Raw genomic sequence first — 12,994 nt, 5'->3', positions numbered from 1 at the left:
GTGCGGTCACTTCTTAGTCTGTCCTTGGTTCGGCTGTGGCTGGTTCAAGCTCAGCAAGCAAAATGGCTGAGGCGCGTCCGTGTTCCTCCTCTTATACCGTAGTCCACGCCTCCTTCCAGAGGAGGGACTGCTTAGCCTCCTCCTTCACGCCTGCGTGGTCGTTCTTCTGGCAGGAAATGAAGGCGGCTCCAATTCCTCCCTTGAGGACCGTGTAGATTACGACCATTATGATGATTATTGCCAAAATCATCAGCAAGTATGACCATAACCAGGTGAACAAACTCTCGATCCACCCTCCTACCACCAAAGCTCCTTCTTCGATGGTCTCAACCACAGTTTCTAGGGCTGTCTCGAACGTTCCTTTCACCGTCAGGGTGGCTCTCTCCCACCAGGTGCATTCATGCTCTTTTCGTCCTTGACCAAAATGCATCCAATGCTCTTCTGGTGAATGGCAGGTCCCGTTGTTGTAGATTCTGTTCGGGCCCAGCCATTCGAACCCTCTGGTATCTTTACCTTCGCAAAGGCTCTTTCTGAAGGCGTGTCCTTCTGCTATGGCGACAGTTGGATCTGCTACGTGTGGAATGATCTTTCCATTCACCTCTTTTCTGTTCATCATCTGATGACCCAGAATAGCTTTAGCACATCCCACTCTCTCAGGAATGTCTCTTCTCCACTTTCCACTCTTCTTAACCCACTTCACCTCCAACCCATAGGTCTCGTAGTCTTCTCCATAGTGGCTTTGGCAGTGGTCTTCCCATCCTGGAACCCCCTGGCAATGTTGTCTGGCTAGGTCAATGGTGCACGTCGTGTTAGCTCTATCACACACCATACGCCATGGCCTTGGACTCACGTAAGGTTCAGGTTTACTCCATACACCCGGCCAAATATCTCTCTCTTTGGAATAGACAGTAGCCAAATATTGGTACTTCACCCAATAGTCGCTGGTCTGCCTCAGGCATGGAACCACCCAATCTAGGACCTCTTGCTTCTGCAGGCCCCACCAGGTAGAGGATTCACTCCTGGTGTGTCCTTCACTCCAGGCTTGTAGAATACCTTTAACTGTCTCATTGGCCGTCAGTCCGCTGCAGTTGTAGGTCCACGTACCGTAGTATCTGTTCCATTCTTGCCATAGTGGGCATCGAGGCGAGGCACCGTTACTCACATACTCTTCTCCGTCCAGTGCTTCAGCTACTTTCTTTACCACACACTGGTCAATCTTCTGAAAATCCCCTCTTGGGACCCCCATCAGCTCTGGTGGCGTAGGAAGCTTCTGCATGTACATGTTAGTTTCTGTTGGTCCCGCAAGGCCCTGGCCAGTCCTTGCATAGCCCCTCGGGAATGCTCCTCTAAAGTGCTTTACTGGAACTATCCATAACCAGGGCAAGGTGTCATTAAACCAGTTCTCATGGTGTGCCCGTGGTTCAGCTCCATACATGCCTTTAGTGACGTAGAACATCAGGTGTGGAGCTGGAGTTATTACCAGATAATTCTGAGTTTTACAGTCTGCGAGCATGTTTCAGTAACAAGGGTTTAAGGCTAAGAACTTGTTCGCTACACAGTCTTTAATTGTGTTCCAGTAGCGGCCTCGATGACGGTTACGTCTCGGCTGGAAGTCTGGATCTACTAACTGTATAGTAGCTTTCTGGGTAGTTGTACTCACCCCAGGTGCTGGTGTATGGGTGGCTGAAACTGAACCTGTTTCGGCAATGATGGTGGTTGGAGCTCGGGTTACATTTCTTGAGGCTTCAGTCACCGTTGGTGGCTGTGCTGTTGGAGGCGGTGGGATATCACATGTAAAGTTGTAGTATCCCCAAAATATCCCGTCTGACGGGAGGATTCTGGTACACGTCTCATTCTTGTGGTGTACTGCATACACAACTTCAGATTTCCAGTAGCCTTTGGTTGTCTGTCCCGGCCATAGGACACATGCCTTCGTACAGTACCATCTTGGGGTTTCCCAGTTTGGATGTACCCAGTTACACTGACCTGTCTTGATCCTGGTTCCATTCCTGACCCAGTACCGGATGCCTATTTCTTCAGGGTAGGTATGCCAGTCTTCCACCATCGTGGTCGCGTTGATCAGGTCTTCTGCCTCAAGCATCTCTCTCCAGGTCTGCGAAGTGGTCTGGTTGTCGGTGGCGTTCGTTCCAATTTCTCCAACCCATGTTAGAATGTCTGTGGTGAGGTTCTTGCTGTCATTTTTGCCTTGAATGGGGCCCAGCAGCTTCATCACTTCTGGTAGGGCCGTCTGGTTGGTGCCATTCCCCCATGCCTGTAGCTTTGGTAGGAATAGGTTTCTGGGCTGCGCTTCCCCGCAGGTCTGGTTAAACCTCTTTGTTGAGGTATAAACTAATCTCTGTATAGGCTTCAGCCCATGGTTCTTCTCCAAGAACATACAGTATAGTTAGGACTGATGCACATCCTATCAATACTGCTAAAACTCTAATCGCTAGACATATCCAAGTCCATTTACCGTTCCGTGGTCGTTGTCATGAATGTGAATGCCGTTCATCCATGTCGAATTCTTCATCTTGGCCCATAAACTTTTTGCTTTTTGAGGACATATTTCGTCCCCGTGTCTTCTTTTGATGCGTCTGTAGATTCTTCTTCTGGTGGTTTGGGGAAGATAGCCTTCAGTTCTTCGTAGCGTTCCCTCTCTTCATCAAACTCTTCCTTCGAGTAACCTGGTGTAGATGGGGAGACGGTATTTATCAAGCCGTGGGTCCAACCCGCGCCACACCCATCTCCATGACGTTATGATCAGCCGATCTGGCTTCGGTAGGGGCCCTTGAGCAATTCTTGTGTATTGATCAAATGGCCTCAACTTTAACCCTCTCCGGGCCGCTTCGTAGGGGGAATCTAATGAATAGTGGTACTGATGTTCATACCATGGTCTGGCTTTGCGCGGTCCCGATTCTCGGCATTGCAGCAACTCAGCATACAGTGGGTGGCCCTCTGGAGTCACTAGTTCCACCACCTTTGCTTTACGTTCATGGTAGTACCACTCTCCCTTTCCCTCACATACTTCAGGCTTCTCCGTCGTCCTGGGAAGCAGTTGTCTCCCATATACGTTTACAAGAACTTTCTTCTCCTGGACCGTTGTTCATAGTGGAAGGCTCCAGTTCTCCAGGACATACCTTTTAGGGTCGTCCATGCGTTTTCTCAGCTTCCTGTACATGTAGAGGTTGGAAGCCCAGACCACTAATCCCCCCACCCTGATTTCCACATATTCTTTCTGCCATGGGTCGGCATAGTTGGGTCCCCAAGTCAGCTTGATACCCGTCTGTCCCCAAGTAAAGTAGGCCACATTCAGGATCCAGGGGCCTGCGACAGGACAGGTTGGCACTGGCTGGTTCCTCCATCTACCCCTCGATTCTTCGTACCTTTTCCGCCTTTGCTGGAGGTCTTTCCCTTCTACTATGCACCGAGTACATACTTTTATTGACCCGGTTCGGTCAATATCTGGATCTCTAGAATACTCGTAGTTGGTACAAAAATAATTCAGTGTGCCACAGTCTTTGTTGGTGTATTCAAAATCTCTTTCAGGGCGATCCAAATATATCTTCCCATTGTATTCTTGTATACACGGTCGTCCTGTATGCCTATCATCACATAGATATGGTCGACGCGGCATTGTTTACAAGGAGAGGCTTATCTTACTGTCGGCTAGGATCGGAATCCCTCCTCCTTTTGTCGGCCCATCGTCTTGAGTCTTCCCTCGATCCGTCTGCGGGCCGCTTCTTGGTGCAAGGTTTCAGGATCCGGACTGTTTTATCCTCAGGTTCTGTCTCCGGTGAGACAGTGAAGAGGGGCTTCAGTGCTCGTGCCAGCTCCGCTTCTTCACCCCGAGTGACCCTTCCTTTGAGTAACTCCGTGTAGATAGGAGCTGGGTACTCGTCTATTACTGGGTCCAGCCCTCTCCACACCCATTTCCATGACGTTACGATCAATCGATCTGGCTTTGGCAATGGCCCTTCAGCGATTTGTGCGAACAAACCTGCATTCATTTGCACTCCCCTTCGGGCCTCCTCAAAAGGGGTATCTTCTGGCGTTTCTTCTGCCCGATTCTCGGAGCTGCAATAGCTCAGCATATAGTGGCTGGCCTTCTGGTGTCACCAGCTCCACCGCCTTTGCCTTTCGGTCATGGTAGAACCAATTTCCTCTCCCAGGGTATATGAGAGGATTTTCCACCGTTCTTGGAAGCAGGTACCCTCCATTCTGTCTTGGGTGGATCTCTATTTCTCGGGTGATTGTTCGTAAAGGAAGACTTCGGTTTTCGAGGAGATACCACCCAGGATTCACCATCCGATATCTCATCCTCCTATACATATAAGGGCTGGAAGTCCAGATTACCCTCCTTCCTATACTGATCTTGCAGTACTCACCCTGCCATGGGTCAGCGTAGTTAGGCCCCCGTGTCAGTTTGATTTCCGTCGACCCCCATGAGAAGCAGGCCACATTTAGGATCCACGGAGACGACCTTGGGCAGAGGGGCACCGCTTTCCATACCCAGTGTCTCCTTTGGTGCGCATCATCGAACCTTCTCTGTCTCATTTGAAGATCAATCCCCCTCACTATACGTGGCTCTCGTATAGGAAATGGTCCAGATTTCCGCGTATCCGGGTCTCTGGTGTACTCAAAATTAGTGCAAAAATAGTTCATTGTCCCACATTCTCTATTGGTGTATTTGAAATCCCTTTCTGGGGAGTCTAAGTATATTTTACCATTACATTCCTGTATATATGGTCTCCCAGTGTACAATTCTACATCCGTGTATGGTACATACACTGGTTGATACGGCATTTTCACAACGACAGGTTGACCTTACTGTTGGCTGGGTTCAGGATTCTTCTTTCCTCTCCCAACTCTCTTGGTGAGGCCTTTGATTCTTGACCAAACACTCTCCTTCTCTTTCTCCCCCTTCTTGGCAGAATCTTCCTCAGGCTTCACTTCTCTCTGTACCTCGGACACGTCCACCCCCAGCGAGTACACACCCACGAATGGCACAATGACCATGCGCACTCGTACTTTCACTGTCATCGTCTGATGCGGTCTTGTAGGCGTGGCCGCCCTTGACACCCAGGAGTTCACCAATTGGACACTTCCTTCTCGGCGCCAGTCTTCTGGTGTCACGGTGTACTCTGCAGACTTCTCTTTGGCTTTCATGCCCGAGTGGCCCCATGCATCGAGGCTTGTGACGCTGTAGTAGAGATCTGTGCCTCTGGCACCTTCTTCTCTTGGCACTGGTCCAGCGTCTACTAGGGGGATGGTTGAATCAGTGTACACTTCTTCCACTAACCTATCCCACGTAGTTAGCTCCCATGGTCCTTCCCAACCATGCGCTTGTGCCATCTCTCTGTGAGGGCCTGGAATCATTTCCATACCTGATGTATACTTAGGCCCATCAGGGTCACGATAGACCCTAAACACCAGAGGGACTTGTGTTGTCGCTAGTGGCGGAGACATCATTTCTGCTGAAGCCGTGCTGAAAGGCCAGGACCTCTGGATGGTCTTCTTCCAGAGCGGTTGCACCTGGACCTCACCCGTTGTGGCTCCCTTTTCTCCATCCTCTATCGGTGGGTACAGTGGTGGTGCTGATGGCGCTCCTTCACCCTCGGGGGTCCAGGCTGAGGTCGATGCTTCTCTTTCATCGCCCTCAATCTCCCCTGGTTCCAACGCTTGGAGAGGATCAACCATCATCCTCACCTGCCATCCTTCGGCTTCTCCAGTCTGCACTAGCTGCCACATTTTCTCTGGAGGCTGCAGCTGCTGCAGTAGTAGAGTATGTCCCCGTCCCACTGACAAGCACACTCCGTAGTCTCTGGTCTTACCCCGCGCAGATCCCATTGGGTAATGAAGATCAGCCTGGGTAACTTATCTAATCTGCATAACCCACAAACATAGGCATCAGTTACCTTCACTGGTTTATGGTGCAGACTTCTCATCTCTCTTCATTTTGGGTTAACCCTTGTAGGTTTTTCTTGCCCTGGTCCTTCCCATTGGACCGTAAGGGTGGTTGTCTTCCAGCAAACCACACAGTTGTTGTTCATCTTCCATTCCATCTTCCATTCTAACATCTCTTTCTCATCTGACAGCAGTCCTTTTTTAGCATAGTCCAATTTCTTCAGGGCTCTGCCTGCCCAGAGTCCCGTAGTACTTCTCCGCATAGTAACCACCCCTTTAACGTTGGCTACTCCGATGAAGGGTGGTAAGCCTTGTGTGCTCGTAGCCATGGTTTTTGATTCCTGGTTCTCTCTAGTCTGGAACTGGCTTAAGCTGCTCCACTCCTTGGATTCCTCCTTTCTTTAGCAAAACTGTGTTGCTGTCCAAAACTTCTTTTATTATGTCAGGCTTCTCGTACTTGGCTTTCACCGCTGTGCCTGTGGGTGCGTCTCTGGCCTTCACCCACACTCGCTGTCCAACCTGGAATGGCACTTTAGGGCTCGGTGCTGCCATCTTATCTTCAGAGCCCCGCCCTATTTCCTCTGACACAAAGGGGTGTTGATTCAGCTCCTCGGAAGGGGAAGACCTATCAGCTCGATGTCTGTCGTTCAGGGCCTTTCCTATCTCTAGGGTTTTGGTGCTCCATTCTTTGGAATTTGCATTCTTGCCTATCCAGTTCTTTACCAGCCCAATGGCTCACTCAACCACTCCGTTTGCTTGTGGCGTGTATGGGGGTGAATAAATCCTCATCACCCCATACTGTTGGCACCATGCATCCACTTTTGCATTCTTGAAGTGTTTTCCATTGTCTGTTCTCAATTCTTTTGGCACCCCTAGTATGCCACACGTCTGTTCCAACATGCTAACTACACTGTTGCCGTTAGCTTTCTTCACTGGTTTAGTAACCACATAGCCTGACATTGAATTCACCAGCACTAAAAGGTATTTCTCACCTCTTTTCCCTGTAACCCCCATTGGGCCTGCCACGTCCATGCAGATAGAACCCCAGGGAATAGTGCTCTTGATGGTGAGCCCGTCTACTCTTTGCCCTCGGCGTCCTGCGTTGTATCGACCACATACTTCACAGGCCCTCAGTACTTGTCGCACACGGCGCTCTGGAATCCAGAGTTGCAGCTTCTCCAGCTCCCTACGGGTAGGAAGGGTGCTCACATGGCCTTGCGCCTCATGTACAGCCCGCACCACTTCTTCCACGTACTTCTCTGGGACAGTTTTTCCTTTAGGGGTTTGGTCCCATTCCTCGATCCCGACAAAGACGAATTTTCTCATCTGGACGAAACGATCCACTTCATCGTTTCCCTTCCAGTGGGCCCCCTCTCTCGTATGGGCCCATTGGTGCCTCACTTCGAGGTCCATGTTCATTCTTAACTCAGCAATCTTTTGCCACAAATCACGGTGTGCTACCGTTTTGCCTTTAGCAGTTTCAAAACCATTTTCTTCCCAAATGGCTAAGTCTTCATTTAGAGCTTGTGCACAGTAAGAACTATCTGTTATTACTCTAGCTCTTTTGATCTTTTTTTTTCCAGTTCCAGCAGTCCTTCTAAGACCGCCGTTACTTCGCCTGTTTGTGCACTGCCCTCTGCTTTACCTTTCTGGCGGTAATGCTCTTTTTCACCTTGCTTAAGGATGAAGCCCCAATAGGCAGTGCCGTCTGGACCTTTCCTTGATCCGTCGGTGTACAGAGTCCATTCATACAGCTCCTCTGTTGGTTCTTCAGGCTTTGGTGCTTTCTTACTTGCAGGTTGAGTTGGCCCAATCTCGAGGTCCGGGTCTAGTAGGATATCTTCCCATCTCCCCCACCTCGCATTGGTCGCCTTGGTGCTTTCTACAGTGGCCTTTCTTAGGAATCGGTGTACTTGGCTCTGCGTGTTGACTTTGATGCCCTGACCCTGTGCCAGGTCCTTCAGGGCGCTCCAGTACCTTGCCAGGACTGCCTATTCCTTTTCTTCTGGGGGGTACTTCTTCTCCACGGATGTCAGTGTGTAGCTCCATAGAGCCACAATTCCTGCTCCTTCGTTGCTGACTTTTACCACTGCGTCGTCATCGTCGCAGCTTGTTTCAGCTGCCAATCTGGTCGTTAGGCTCCTGGGTTCTAATCGTAGAGCTCCTTGGATCGCCTTCTTCAGTTCTTCCAGATGGTGCTGGTCTGTCGCTGTCCAGGTCCAAGTCTTGTCGTGGTCCTCCTCAGGCTGGTCTTCAGCTTTCTTCAATCGTGCATACAGCGATCTGGCATACTTCTGATACCCAGGAACATGGTGTCTCACGAAGTTGCACAAACCCAGGATCTGTTGTAGTTCTCTCAGCGATCCTGGAGGTCTAATTTGCTCCAGTTTCTCTCGGTATCCCTCAGAAATCCCTAGGTCGGTTGAGACCTGGAATCCTAAGTAGTTTACCTCAAACTGGCCAAATTGACACTTTTTCAGGTTCAGCTTTAGGCCTGCATCTGTCAACTTCTCAACAATCTTTTGCAGCTTTTCTAGGTGCTCTTCTTCAGAATCATCTGCGATGAACACGTCGTCTATGTAGATTGTCGCTCCAAGTCCTTGTAGAATATTCATTACAGTGGCTTGGAACACATTCGGCGAGTTCTTGAAGCCTTGGGGCAGTCGGGTCCACACATAAGCTTTCCCTTTATGTGTGAACGCTGTTTTCCCTTGTGAAGCCTTGGCTCGGCGCAGGGAGAAGAATCCGTTCGCCAGGTCAATGCAGGACTTGTACTTCTTGACCTGTAGGGTCTTCAGGGTGCCCTGGGGATTGATCAAACTTGCCTTGTTCGTGGTCGTCCGTCGGTTAAGGGCTTTAAAGTTGATCACTGGCCTCCATCCTCCACCCGCCGACTCAGGTTTCTTCACTGCCTGGATCAGGCTATTGGTTATGGGATTTGGTTCTTCTCGGATTATCCCTGGTGCGCTCAGCTCTTTGACAATCAGGTCCATTTCTTCTACTGCACCTGGATTGAGGGGATATTGGCGGACCGCTGGATGCACTCCTCCAATGATAGTATGGGTGTACTTCTCCCCAAGATCCCCACAATCATTCTTGAACCGTGCTACCTTGGCTCTGGAGATGATTTCTTTCAGCCGCTCTTTTCCTGCAGCTGACAGATCACTCTCTTCAAACTTCTGTGCTGCCACTTCTTCCACATCGACTGGCTTATACCACTGCTTGAGCTGGAACTCCTCTTGTTGAGGTGTAAAGCGGATCATGCGTGCATGCAACTTCTTCAGTCTTTCGACTGGCATGTTCTTCTTGGGTTGATGTAACCGCTTCAGATCTTTTGTCGTTACCAGATTGAAAGGCCCAAGAACCCATACAACTCCTTTCCAAATTGCATATGGGAACTCTCTAACTGTTCCATCAGCTAGTTGGGCCTGTAGGTGTCCTGCTATGTCGAGGCTCTTGCGGGTCATCGACACCTCTGCCCCGGAGTCTACTTGGTAAGGGACTCCATCCACATCAGTGTAGATTTCATCCCCCTTCCAGTAGGCATGTTCCAGGGTGACCCGCGCCTCGTGGGTCATCATTTCTCAGGCCCCTGAGTGCTCGCTGCTTGGCGAGCTGCACGGAGGGCGTCTCTCTGCTCTGGGGTTAGTTTTCTGTATTCTTCTGGCGGCAGGTAATCACTCTTCCTTTCTCCAGCCGGCTTCTGGGTCTGTCGAGGCTGGAACGGTTGCTTGCCCTGGGCTGGCCTTGCCTGGTCTCTGGGGGCTGGTTGGTTAGGCCAGGACCGAGAACGCTGTGGTGGGTTTGGTTCTCTTGGTCGTTGAGGGGTCTCTTGTGGTGGCTTAGCCTTTGGTGGTTGCTGTTGTGACTCTTTTTCTTTCCTCGTCTGGTAGAACCTCCTCTTCAGGTCCCACCCCTTTACTGCTGCATTGAGCTGCGCTACTGTAGTTTCATATGGCATGGCAGCGAAGTCCACCTCATCCCTCTGGCCCCTAGTCAAAATCCTCAGGGCTCTTACATACCTGGAAGGTGGGACTTTGTCCTTGATCTCATGCCAGATGAGAGTGAGGGTCTGTCCCTTCTCCAGCCTTGCTTTGGCTCTGAGTAACCAGCTCTCTTCGTCATCTGAGTCTTCAAGCACCAACCGATCATAGTGACTCTGAGACGTTTCTCCCTCCTTCACTGTATTACCTGTTGCATAGGTCAACCACAGTTTCCTGGCTTCCTCACATGTAGTGGTGTTTTTCACCAGCGACCAGTTATCTCTGAGATAATTTACCATGCTCTGCCCAGGCTCTTTGTCCTTCACCACCATTTTGACCTTTTTGAACTCTGTGAAGCCCTGGGTAGGTGTCAGCAGGCTCATTGCATTACCTGCTACTCCAGCCGCGGCTGCTGCTGGGGTCTCTCGTGGCTGTGGCTGCAGTTGGGGTCTTTCTCCGGTTTCTTCATCCTCGGAAAAGTCTTCCAACATCGCCCTTTCTACTTCTTTGGAGTAGTTATGTGCTGCCTTCTTCATTCTCCGAAGCATCACATCATGGGTTATGGCGATGAAGGCCGTTCTGAAACCAGCTGTCAGCTGCGTGCATGCTGCTTGAGTTCCATAACGAGGCATCATCAGTATATTGGCCCATTCCCCAAAAGTAGCACTCATCGACAAGGTTTTCTTCTCATCTGGTTTTTCAGCCCAGCTGACTGGCACATCATAGCTGGTCTGCCCGACTTCTGGCATGTATGCTTGCCTCTCATCTCTGGTCTTTATGGGGCCGAAGCTTGGATCTCTTGCCAACCTTTCTGAGGTTCTTCTCACTGACACCAGTTCCACTGGTTTCTTCTCACCTTTTCTGGTGCCCACTCTGAGGTCTTATGGAGGATTAGGTATCTGATGGGGGACCGATTCCAATGACTGGTCGTCTTCTTGTCCTTCTTCTTCATCAGATGACTCACTGCTGCTTACCACGATATCTGGTTCTGGTGCTGGGTTGACGGTAACACGTCTTGGCTCCAAACTGGTGCGTCGTCTAGGGACAGGAGGCGTTTGTCCTGGAGTGATTGGTGAAAGCTGCTGGGCCTGTAGTTACAGGGGTCCTTGGTGTTCTCTGCTCTCTTGGGTCTAGCCCAGTAGTTTGCAGGTTGGTATAATCACCTTCTGGGATCGCATCTCCCATGGCCCCTTCTTGGTCCCGTAGGTACAGTCTCTGTACCACAGCTCCCGGAGGAGTCTCCTGCTTCCATATTACCATGGACTTGGGCTGAGGTTGATTCTGGACATAGCTGTGTTCACCCCCAGGGTAAGCTCTGGGCCGAGCCGCTTCACCAGGTGTGGACGACTTCCTCTCCCGTTCAGGGCTGAACACCTCAGGCATCCTTGCTTCATCCTCCGCTGGTCGATCAGTTTTCCCTTTTGTTTTAAGGCCTCTCGCCTTCTCTGCATCCTTGCAGGGCTTCAGTATGCATTCTCTCGGCTCTTTGTTTTGAGCTTGAGAGGTCATGACCACCAGTTGCTTTAACTCATTACAGACCTCATGCCCCATCAGCTGCCATTTCGCTGCTCTTGTGGCCGCTTCCTCTGCCACTTCCCATGGCAGTGTATTGGATCTCAGTCCATCAGCACATATGACCACTCTCCTGTACTTCAGGTCATTTGCTTTCGCCAGTCCTTTGATCAGGGCACCGTATAGCCTTTTTCTGTACGACTCAATGTCATCTCCATCACGATATTCGTCTTCTATCACATGGATTATAGAGTAGTACGTTGAATCTCCCCCGCTAGTTACCACCACAGATCTACATCCGTCTGGACGATTTCTATTCTCCTTACTGGCTTCTTCTCTTTCCTTTTTGTACTCTTCGCCACCTCTGCGTGCGAGAGCCTTTCTGAAAGCTGTATTTCTGACTTTCAGGATGGAGGAGGATACTACCAGCAGGGCATCTGCGTGGTACTGCCAAGGGTCTCCTTCGATGTAGTAAGCTGTAGCCCCGTCTGATTGCTGAATTTTTTACCATCTGTGGCAACGGTGGTAAGGTGGGGAGAGTCCTCTCGGATCTGTCGCTCATCGACTCGTCTTCGGTGCAGAGATCATCAACTGGATAATCTGCAAAGGTGTAAGCAGCTTGGTACGCCTTCAGGGTTGAAGGGCCTTCTGTGTGGTCTGGAGAACTTCATCGGTTGCTTGCACCCTCTCACGGCCTGCAGGAGTCAGAGCAGAGTAATTCCCGCAAGGCTGGTCGGGGCATCAGGACGCTCGGTTCACCAATTCCGTCTGCAGGGCTCCCCATTTGGCGAATCTGTTGGCTTTGGCAGCCCGGCATACTCAGGTCCCTCGTACCTGCGTCTTCTTCGTCTGACTCTTTCATGGCCCTGAGTAGTCTGCTCGCTTCGCCGGTCCTCTTCAAACCGTCATCTCACTTCTTGATGCTGCATACTCATGTATAGGCCTCAGCACATCTCGCTGGTCCCTTTGCACTGCTCGTGCCCGCACTTTGCTGGAGATCAGAACTGGGACCACTCCCGTTTCTTGCAGCATCTTTACTACAGCGTCATATTCTGCAGAAGGACTCACCTATCATGGCAACTTTGACATCGGGGAGCACTCTTGTTGCTCTGTCAGGTAATCACCCTACCAGGTTATCCAATCTTTCACCTCTTGCTTCGTCTTGGGTGGCTTGGACTTGCCTTCCAGTACTGTCAGCCAGTACTTCCCAATCTTCGTGGAGACGTAGCACCCGTCCTTCTCGAGGCTCACCTGCATTCGCTCTTTCAGCTGCGCTTCGGTCAACCTCTGGTTAAGTTGCGCACATGTTTCTTTATTTCTTCTTCCAGGTATCCCATCCATTGCCTGCCAGGACGATCTGGTACTGGAGGGCTGGAGTTGGGTCTGGGCATAGCATCTGCGAAGTGGAATCTTTTACCACCTCGTCGATCGTTGTCTCCCCGGCACTGGGGCCTCGGAGGATGAATCGTCTTCTCTGTGCTCACCGGAGCAGCATCTTGTGGGGCAAGTTTTTCTTCTTTGTCTGTGACGAGTACATCTTTCTCTGGTTGGCCGTCGGCCATTGTCTTTGTCATCTCGAGTTGTCTGCTTCTCTC

Source organism: Acanthochromis polyacanthus, chromosome 9 (genome assembly GCF_021347895.1).
Source record: "Acanthochromis polyacanthus isolate Apoly-LR-REF ecotype Palm Island chromosome 9, KAUST_Apoly_ChrSc, whole genome shotgun sequence".
Classification (NCBI taxonomy): Eukaryota; Metazoa; Chordata; class Actinopteri; family Pomacentridae; genus Acanthochromis; species Acanthochromis polyacanthus.
This window is presented reverse-complemented; position numbering follows the sequence as displayed.